This window comes from Erpetoichthys calabaricus, chromosome 12 (genome assembly GCF_900747795.2).
Source record: "Erpetoichthys calabaricus chromosome 12, fErpCal1.3, whole genome shotgun sequence".
Lineage (NCBI taxonomy): Eukaryota > Metazoa > Chordata > Cladistia > Polypteriformes > Polypteridae > Erpetoichthys > Erpetoichthys calabaricus.
Genome location: NC_041405.2, coordinates 42746612 through 42755850, shown reverse-complemented (window position 1 = coordinate 42755850; position 9239 = coordinate 42746612). Strand labels below are relative to the sequence as shown.

General features: G+C 37.3%; 1 protein-coding gene across 3 annotated transcripts in view; it reads left to right on the top strand.

Moving 5' to 3' along the window:
• Positions 1-2050: 2050 nt before the first annotated feature.
• The window catches only part of LOC114662109 (uncharacterized), a 56178-nt gene continuing 48989 nt past the window's right edge, over positions 2051-9239 (top strand). The window contains exons 1-2 of one of the 3 annotated variants that reach the window (XM_051934366.1): positions 2051-2085; positions 5516-5644. The gene's annotated coding sequence lies outside the window, so the exon portion shown is untranslated. The other 2 variants (XM_051934365.1, XM_051934364.1) reach the window with 2 other exon arrangements.

The window sequence follows — 9239 nt, the reverse complement described above, 5'->3', positions numbered from 1 at the left end:
GTTTCTGCCTAAACATGGCCTAAAATGTGATCACATTTTTGCATAACTCCTAAAACAAGATAAAGAGAACCCAATTAAGTAAATGACATAAAAACATTCAGTTATTAAGGAAATAATCTAGTGTTACATATTTATGTGTGAAAAAGTAAGCGAATCTCTAATTTTCCCTTCCAATTAACTTATAATTATCCGAGAGTCAGTTGTTTGAATCAATGGGATGACAATTGGGTGTATGCCTTCAGGAACTGTCCCTTTAAACTGCAGCACCCTGTCCATTCCCATGCTTTTGCCTCATCTAGCCCTCACTCTTCATTTAAACAAAAAGGTGTGCTGACCATGAAATGAAGACAAACTTGTATCTAAAAAAGATGCACAGTTTTGATAGTTTGGTCATATTTTGGCTTCTGGAAACAGGATACTGGAGAAATGAAAGTCAGGCATAATCTCTGTTGAAAAAATATTGGTGCAGCTCAGTATAATAAGAGCAACTCAGCACTTCAGCACAACCATGTGGCTAATGCCACTCCATATGCAAAAGACTCATGCAGATGGAATGAACAAACTAATTCTAGTGAAAGCCAATGATCCCCTTTACTATAGTGGAAAATTATGGTTTTAAAGGTCCCCTTCAAACCCTTGACCAACAAAACTGTCTTGTCAAGAAAATGTTTTTATCACAGTGGTGCAGATTTGCATGGCCTTGTGTTTTGAGATCACTTCATTAATTTAGATAATGTATTTACAAGAACAGGCTTAGCTAGACTTGAGACTATTGGCCAAGAAAGGTAACCTAGCCTTATGAACATGTTATGTTTTCATTTCATGTCATATTCCAGAAAGGACTGTCCTGAACATGTAACATGAACTGCAAAAAGTAGTAGTCCATTCCTAAAACATACAGAGATGTAGACTTTTCTTGGTGTGAGTTTCTATTACAGGGGGTTTATATAATGTTTTGCCCACTATGCATCACTTAGATATCTACTGCCTTACAGGAAAGAATGTTATGTTTTCAATGGACTGATAAACGCCCCTTAATTAATAGACAATGAAATAACAGGCAGACACTACAGCTGGACTCTTGAAATTTATCTGTACGATTTGACATGTAGTTGCATAAAAGAGGCCCAGTGAGTGGCTGCTATTCAGAAAAACTTTGACATTGCTGTGGCATATGCTATAATAATAATAATTCTTTACATTTATATAGTGCTTTTCTCACTACTCAAAGCGTTCTCCACACAGGGAGGACCCAGGAAGCGAACCCACAATCTCCTTACTGCAAAGCAGCAGCACTACCACTGCGCCACCTGTGAGGATATATGCCAAAGAACACCTGCAATGGTAACAGAAGGTTCATCACCTTTAAACCACACAGGCCTTCATTAAATGGTCTCTAGCAAGATGGCTCACTCATCAAGAGGATGTTGGCATATTGTTGGTTTTGGCACTATGGGGATCCCTTGCTGGTGGAAACAGAAAGCAGCCTCTTGTACACTACCATAAATACAGGTTGATTCAGCCTTGTCGATGGATAGTTTTCTAGGATGGTGGATGTGAACACTGTTAAATAAAATACAAACTCAACAAATTGTTGTTTCTGCTTGGTGCCTGAACAACTAAAACATATGCATGATAGACCTCTGAAAGTTACAGATTATAGGCCAGTAGCACATCCTGCATACCTAAATTCATAACTCATGTGAGAAGAGTAGTGCCTACTACAGTATTCGGTAAATGCACCATCTTTAAGTGGCTCACTCCGAAAGGTCATTTTAATTGCTTGTTGCTGATATCCTACAGCTACAGTATACTGTATATGGCAATTCATTACAATTAGTAGGCCTACGTGATTGTGATGGAGGACCATCCAGTAAAACAATGCCACATCAACAGCTGGACTCTTGGACTCCTTGTCACATCAGTACTTTGATTCAATCCTTTACGTTATCCATGATTATATGTGCTCTAGTGGGAGTTATCTATTCTTGTCTGTACCACCTAGCCTGCCTGTGACTCATGCTAGGAGGGTTTAGCACCGCCCTCCATATCTCAAAGGACTATGACCTGGGTCAATAAAGTTCAGTGAGTTGTTTGTTACTTTAAGTTCTAAATGGAAACACTTTACATTCTTTTTGTTATTATTATTATTATTATTATAGTATTCTCAAATATTCTTTTCCCAATTCACGATTATACTGTATTTGTGGGAATCTCTGTGGTGCTGTGAGTAGTTTTTTATGTTTTGGTGGGGGGCCGTATATCACCGCAGATGAACCGCCCAGACGGACTCAACTCGTAATCGATTATTGCTTTCTTGACCTAAGCGAAGAGAGACGATGTAACCCAAGTTTCGGATTTAGCGTGTTCAGTAAAAACAGGGTTTTGTTTTCGAAATAGTGCGCGTGTCTCGTTGTGATATATAGATATGAAACCCTTCTCTTACAATGGTACCAAAGGGTAAATGTGTAATTTCCAATAATACGTTCACCAGTCACCACGTACACGCTCACTGCGCTACCTAACACGGTATATGACGCAGTCGCGAGCACGTAAGAGATGTAAGCGGGTCTGTACAGCCAGCAGTTTTAAAGTGGGTTTGTTGTGTTTTTTTTATGTCCGTATTTGTTAAAGAAAAAAAGAAAGAAAGAAAGACGTACTACCTTCCTTTCGTCTTTCAAGGCGCCGACTTGCCTGCCCGTAGTTTGTGTTTGAATATGGCGGGCGGCTGTGTACTTTAGTTGGACGTCTGACTGAACGACTTGTTGAAGCTGTCTGTCACAGGGACCCCTCCACTAACTTTTGGTAAGAAATAAAACGTAGAAAAGCAACAGGTAGCTTGTGTTTGTCTTGTATCCTTTAAGTGTTTATCTTAACCATTAAAAAGTTCATAGGAACAAGTCGAATCGGTACCATAATTACGCCTTTAATCTTAAAGTGTTGAATCAGTTAATGAGATTATCGTAAAATTTCTTCATTGTGCCCCCAAGTGACTTTCGACGTTTAAATCTTTGAGAAACGTAGGGCCGGAAATATCGTAGTTGCTGCTTTTTTCCGAATTAATCGAATGGCAATCCCAACCTGTAGTATAAGTTGTAATCAACAGGGTTACCTTTACCCACATTATCTTTAAAATATTCTTTGCAGTGTGCGATAAACGCCCTATTTAGGCTAATCAGCAAGCGCGAAATATGGACGAGTCAAGGTATTGTTATCGTAGCTGTTAGCACGCAGAATCATTGGGTGTATTTTAACACTTCACATTTTTATTTGGATTGCTTCCTGAATTCATCGAAATAGTTTCCTTTTAAAAATAACGACGACGACAGCAGCAGCAAATGACATTGTGCCCCAAACACGAGTAGTTAATTCAGGGGTCTGCAACCTTCACTATCAAAAGAGCCATTTTGCCCCCCCTCTTCCTCCAAGGAAAAATAGTCTGGAGCCGCAAAACATAACACAGCTTATAAACTTTTAAAAGTTGTAATCTTTTTTTAGATTTTACATGTTACAACCACGGAATACAACAAACAGAAGTGCAGTGTGCATGTGTAGGGCTACTTTGAAATAAATTAAAGTGAACTATGCAGGCCTATTTGGGTCCTTCCTATACCTGTGTAAAATTAAAATAAAAACTAGCCCACTTTAATATAAATAAAACATTTAGCTGTAGCTTAGCAGCTTTAAAAAAGTAAACATTAAATTCCATTTCAGTGTGCTGAATCAACTGAAGCACCTGAACATACAAAAAACCTACATCAGCTCTGGGTCCGAAATGAATGTGTTTTGTTTTTCTGAAAAATAATAGCCTATTAAATGCTATTGTTGTCACCTGTTTAAAGTGACTTCTGTTTCTGAAGTTTGCTGCTGATCATCTCTATGTCGGGGCTGTACAATGTGACTTTGACCTTCACACAGGACTGCAGGCTCTCATGTGTGAGGCAGGAGCGATATTTGGACTTTATGAAGTTCATGCTTGAGAAAACTTGCTCACTTAAGTATGTTGAGCCAAAGATGGACAGGACTCCAAATGCATATTTTTTCATGTTCATATACATTTCGGGAATGGCACTCCATGTGTCGAAAACAAATTTGTCGGGTTTGGGGAGGTTTTCAATATCACTCCATTTGTACTCTTTAGCGAGAGTAGCCTTCTGACGGGTGACTTCTTCAAGATCCGCTGTCAGGCATTTGAACTTGGACACCCATTAATCTTTATCTGCTATGTCGTCTAGTTCAATTTCTAGATCGGGCTTACTCCTGTAAATGCGGATGTGTTCAGCAGGGATAGGTCGATGTCCACGGGTGTGACAGGGAAGGAGAGAGTGTGTGTTTTTCCTTTCTGAACTCACTGAATCTTTCTCTAAATGCAGCTTGCATTTTCTGAACAATTTCCCGTTTGATTTTAAAGTCGGAGAATAGATGCTCTGATATTTTTATGAACGATTCTTTCATGTATTCTCCGTCTGTGAACGGCTTACCCCTCCTTACGATCTCTTGAGCTGCCACAAAACTAGCAGCTGTAGTTGACTGTAGAAGTGATCCACTTTTTGAAAGTATGTTTGCTCTGTTTAGCTTTCCGTTGCAGTTCTGAAATTGCTGTCTTTCGCTTATCTTCACTTGGGTATTTTTCAGTGAATGCTGAGAGCTTGTTTTGAAAATGTCTTTCAACGTTACATTTTTTGTTGTTCGATAATTAATCGCCACATATTAAGCACACCGGTAAGCCAGCGTCGTTGGCGGTGAAGGCAAATGCTTCTGTCCACGCAGAATTAAACTCTCTCAATTAGATGTTAAAATGTATAACAGTAGTAGTAGTAGTAAATAAACATATATATATATATATATATATATATAAATACAAGTTAAATTAAGAAATTGCCATTATTCATTTTCATGATTTTTATTTTTTTGTCAAGGCCAAAGGGAGCCACTGCAAGGAGGCTGAAGAGCCGCATGTGGCTCCAGAGCCGCGGGTTGCCGACCCCTGAGTTAATTGATTAACGCAAACACTTGCATATTCAGGAAATTTTAAGGAGCATTAACAAAACCCTTCTACATATTAATGTAAAAGCTTTTATTGATTTATAAATCATATCCTGAATATAGAAAGAAATTTGTTCTGGAGTCTATTAATATGCACAGTTTCGTCTTCAGTTAATGAATTGGTTGGGCTGACAGTTGGCAGTTCGGAAACGTACCGGTACAGTTTAAGGAATTACAGTGCATTACCGTGTTAAGTCGTCCTGATAAGGTCTTTGGCTGCGAAGCCAAAATTCAACATGTGGAGCTGAATCAGGTCCAAGTCCACCTTCGACCTACTGCATTGCCAAATGCTGTAAAAAAAAAACAATCTTTACATTTACAACAAGAAGAGACCATTCAGTCCATCAAGCACGTTTGTTTAACTAATAGCTAAGCTGTCCGAAAAGGATGTAAGATTAGTTAGGCATATACAGTACAAAATATCATCTTGACTGACATCGCCTTTTTTTCCCTCCATTGTGCCGTTTAGGACTTCCACTTGAAGTAGTCTGCCCAAAAGTACAGAAAAACAAGCAACTGCCACTGTATGCGAGCTGCCCCATACATTTATAATTTGGCTTCACCCCATACAGCAAGACAAGGGAAGAAGTTTTGTCAGGTAAGACTCTACCCCCTGGATCAGCAAGGGAATAATTGGCCCTTTCTGGGTGCACATTGCTGTGTGATAGCAGTGTACTCTTGTTGTACATCTCTTGCTACCAGAAAATCCTTGCATATCTGCGCTAATAAGTCCTAATGCTGTCAAGCTGAAATACATAGAAGTGCCAGAAGTGCGATGCATAACCCCATTGCCACACAGCCCTAGGAAACCTGATCTCAAATTCAGCCTTTATGTTTAAGTGTTGTATATTGTTTGTGTGTTCTCCCAGTGTTACTTAGGTTACTTTCATCCTATTGGGGTAATTAATTGCTCAGTTTCTTGTTTACTTGTGAATGCGCCTTGATTTTTAAATGAGCCATAATACTTGTTAAAGGTACCTTGCTATTTGTTACTTAAACAGAAGGTTTTTTGATGATTGTAAGCCTTCTAGAAACACCCAGCATTGTAACAAAAATTGCATATTAATATAAATTTTATGTATTGACTGACTTTAACAGATACAAATATTATTCTGAATCCAGTTATTCTATATCAGTATTGAAGGTATATTGCAAATAATTGGCATTTTTAATGTACTGGCATTACTTTAGTATATTCAGTTTATGATTATTGGTTGTTTAAGGAACTTGGTGAGGCTTGTGGATTTGTAGATATTGATTATCATAATTCAAAGAGTATAGAAGGTAATTTTCAAATAAGAGGCACAGAGTTTAGATGTTAGCATCAACATCTTATTTAAAAGTACAAAGATACAACATGATTGTTTATATATACCTGTGCCTTTTAGGCTGGTTAACTGTCTTGCTCAGGGTCAAATAGTGAGTTTGAGGTTAGGTTTGAACTGGAGAACTTGTGACTTGTCTTTCACATACCTAAAGCATTAGACCACATTGTCTACTTCAACACGATGGAATGCTGTAAAGATCTCATTGATTTGTTTATGTAATTCTTCAGATTATACTGGCAGTGAATACAAGCATACACCTCAATGTTGTTTTGTTACAGATCATTCACTTTAGCTTAACGTAAAATATACAGTATAAGTGAAGGAGGATATCTGTGTTATTCAGCAACTGGAAACTTGGTTGGAAAGAAAAGCACTGATCTTTTTAAGATATATCCATCAGTACTGTTATATACAAATTTATTTTTGTGTTTCAGTTTCCTAAATATTTATTTTTAGTATTTTATCTTTACCTTAGCATTTGACAGTAAAAAATCACATGTCTTGTATGATACAGATTTTACTTTTCCTATTTCTGTGCTAGTTGTTTGCTATAATTAACATCGTATTCTTACCAACAATATTATTTCAAATCTTATACAGAGTGTATAGAGAAATTTTAAAAAATGTACAGTGAGTAGACCCTATCCTAATAGCATATGCTGTGTGCAGGTGGAGCAAACTGTAGATGTGGAAGACGAATATATAGTTTAATATACTGTACAGCTTGAAACAACGTTAGATTTAACAATCTCCATAATAATTGCAGAATACTGTTCAAGACTATATGGTTGAATTTTAGTAAATGCAAAATATTCAGATTCTGTAAGGACATTTTGTAACTCTGCCTTTTTATAAATTACCTTTTTTGACAGGTGACAAATCAAATTGCCTTCTGCTAACATCCATCCATCCATTATCCAACCCGCTATATCCTAACTACAGGGTCACGGGGGTCAGCTGGAGCCAATCCCAGCCAACACAGGACGCACGGCAGGAAACAAACCCCGGGCAGGGCGCCAGCCCACCGCAGCTTCTGCTAACATTAAATCATATTTATCCCTACTCTTATATAAAATACACCTGTATAAATATGTAACATTTGTAAAAAGGGTACATTAAGTACAGTCAAATCTTAGGTTATGGCAGTTCAGCAGATACAAACAAGGACATAATACCCCCCCAAATATTCTTTTCAGTTAAGTTTAAATTAATTATAATATAGTGATTTCTGTTTTTTCTTTACAAAATAAACAAATTTGTATCTCGTGAGAAGGTATCAGTTGTCAGTTAATCACAGATTTTTGGACTATCATTAACCTTTTTTGAACTATATGCACTATGTCATTATCAATAACTGTAGAAAGTTTAAGCACCCCAGAGATGATATTATCATTGGATGCAGAAAAAGCATTTGACCTGATTGAATGGAACTACGTTTTCACTGCATTGGAGAAATTTGGGTTTGGCCCGAATATTTGTGCATGGATCAAACAACTGTATACCAATCCAGAAGCTTCAGTTTGTATTAACAACATTTGTTCAGACTACTTTAAGCTAGAACGTGGTACCAGACAAGGATGTCCCTTGTCACCACTGCTGTTTGTAATCGCCATTGAACCACTGGCGGCACACTGTCGAAATTCCTATCAGATAAAGGGGATTATCAGAGAAGGACTGGAACAGAAAATTTCTCTATATGCAGATGATATGGTTTTATATACATCAGACCCAGAAAACACTGTGCCTGCAGTTTTAACAGCACTCACAGAATTTCAAAACATATCTGGTCTTAGAATTAATCTGAATGAAAGTATACTCTTTACAGTGAATTCACAAGCATATTATATTAGATTGGACACCCTACCTTTTACCGCAGCAGATCAGTTTAAATACCTAGGTGTAAATATCACAAGTAAACATAAAGCTCTTTATCAGCAAAACTTTGCCGTCTGTATGGAAAAAATTAAGCAAGACTTGCATAGATGGTCAACCCTTCATCTCACTCTAGCCGGAAGAATTAACGTCGTTAAGATGAATATCCTTCCTAAACTTCTTTTTTTTATTTCAAAACATTCCAATATATATCAATAAATTGTTTTTTTAAGCAATTAGATTCAACAATAACATCATTCATTTGGAACTCAAAACACCCACGTATCCGAAGAGCGACCCTACAAAGACCTCAGGCAGAAGGTGGCATGGTTTTACCTAATTTTCAGTTTTATTACTGGGCAGAAAACTTACAAGCCATAAAAACCTGGACACAAAAAAATGAACATACACAGGCTTGGTTCGCAATAGAAGTAAAATCCTGTAGTACTTCTTTATACTCCCTGCTCTGCGCTCCAATAAATGCAAGTTATCGCAAATATACTAATAACCCAATTGTGCTTTATTCATTTAGAATATGGAACCAACTTAGAAAGCATTTTAAGATGGAAAATCTTTTATCTGTGGCACCTCTGCAAGCGAACCACCTCTTTCAACCCTCGCAAACGTATCCAGTTTTTAATATCTGGAAAAGTTTTGGGATTAAAATGCTCAGAGATCTTTATATAGACAACATATTTGCATCTTTTGAACAATTACGTTCCAAATTCAACCTCCCAGCTACACATTTCTTTCACTATCTTCAAATTAGAAATTTTGTTAAACAGAAACTGCCCGATTTTCCTCGCCTCGTACCCTCCACCATGCTGGAAAAAATACTGCTCAATTTTGAGGAATTAAACACCATTTCCGCATTATATAAAATCTTATTAGAGTCCCTACCTTTCAAAGACCCAAGAGGACATTGGCAAGAAGATCTTTTAATCAATATATCAGAAAAGGAGTGGAAGGTAGCAAAGCAGAGAATTCACTTGA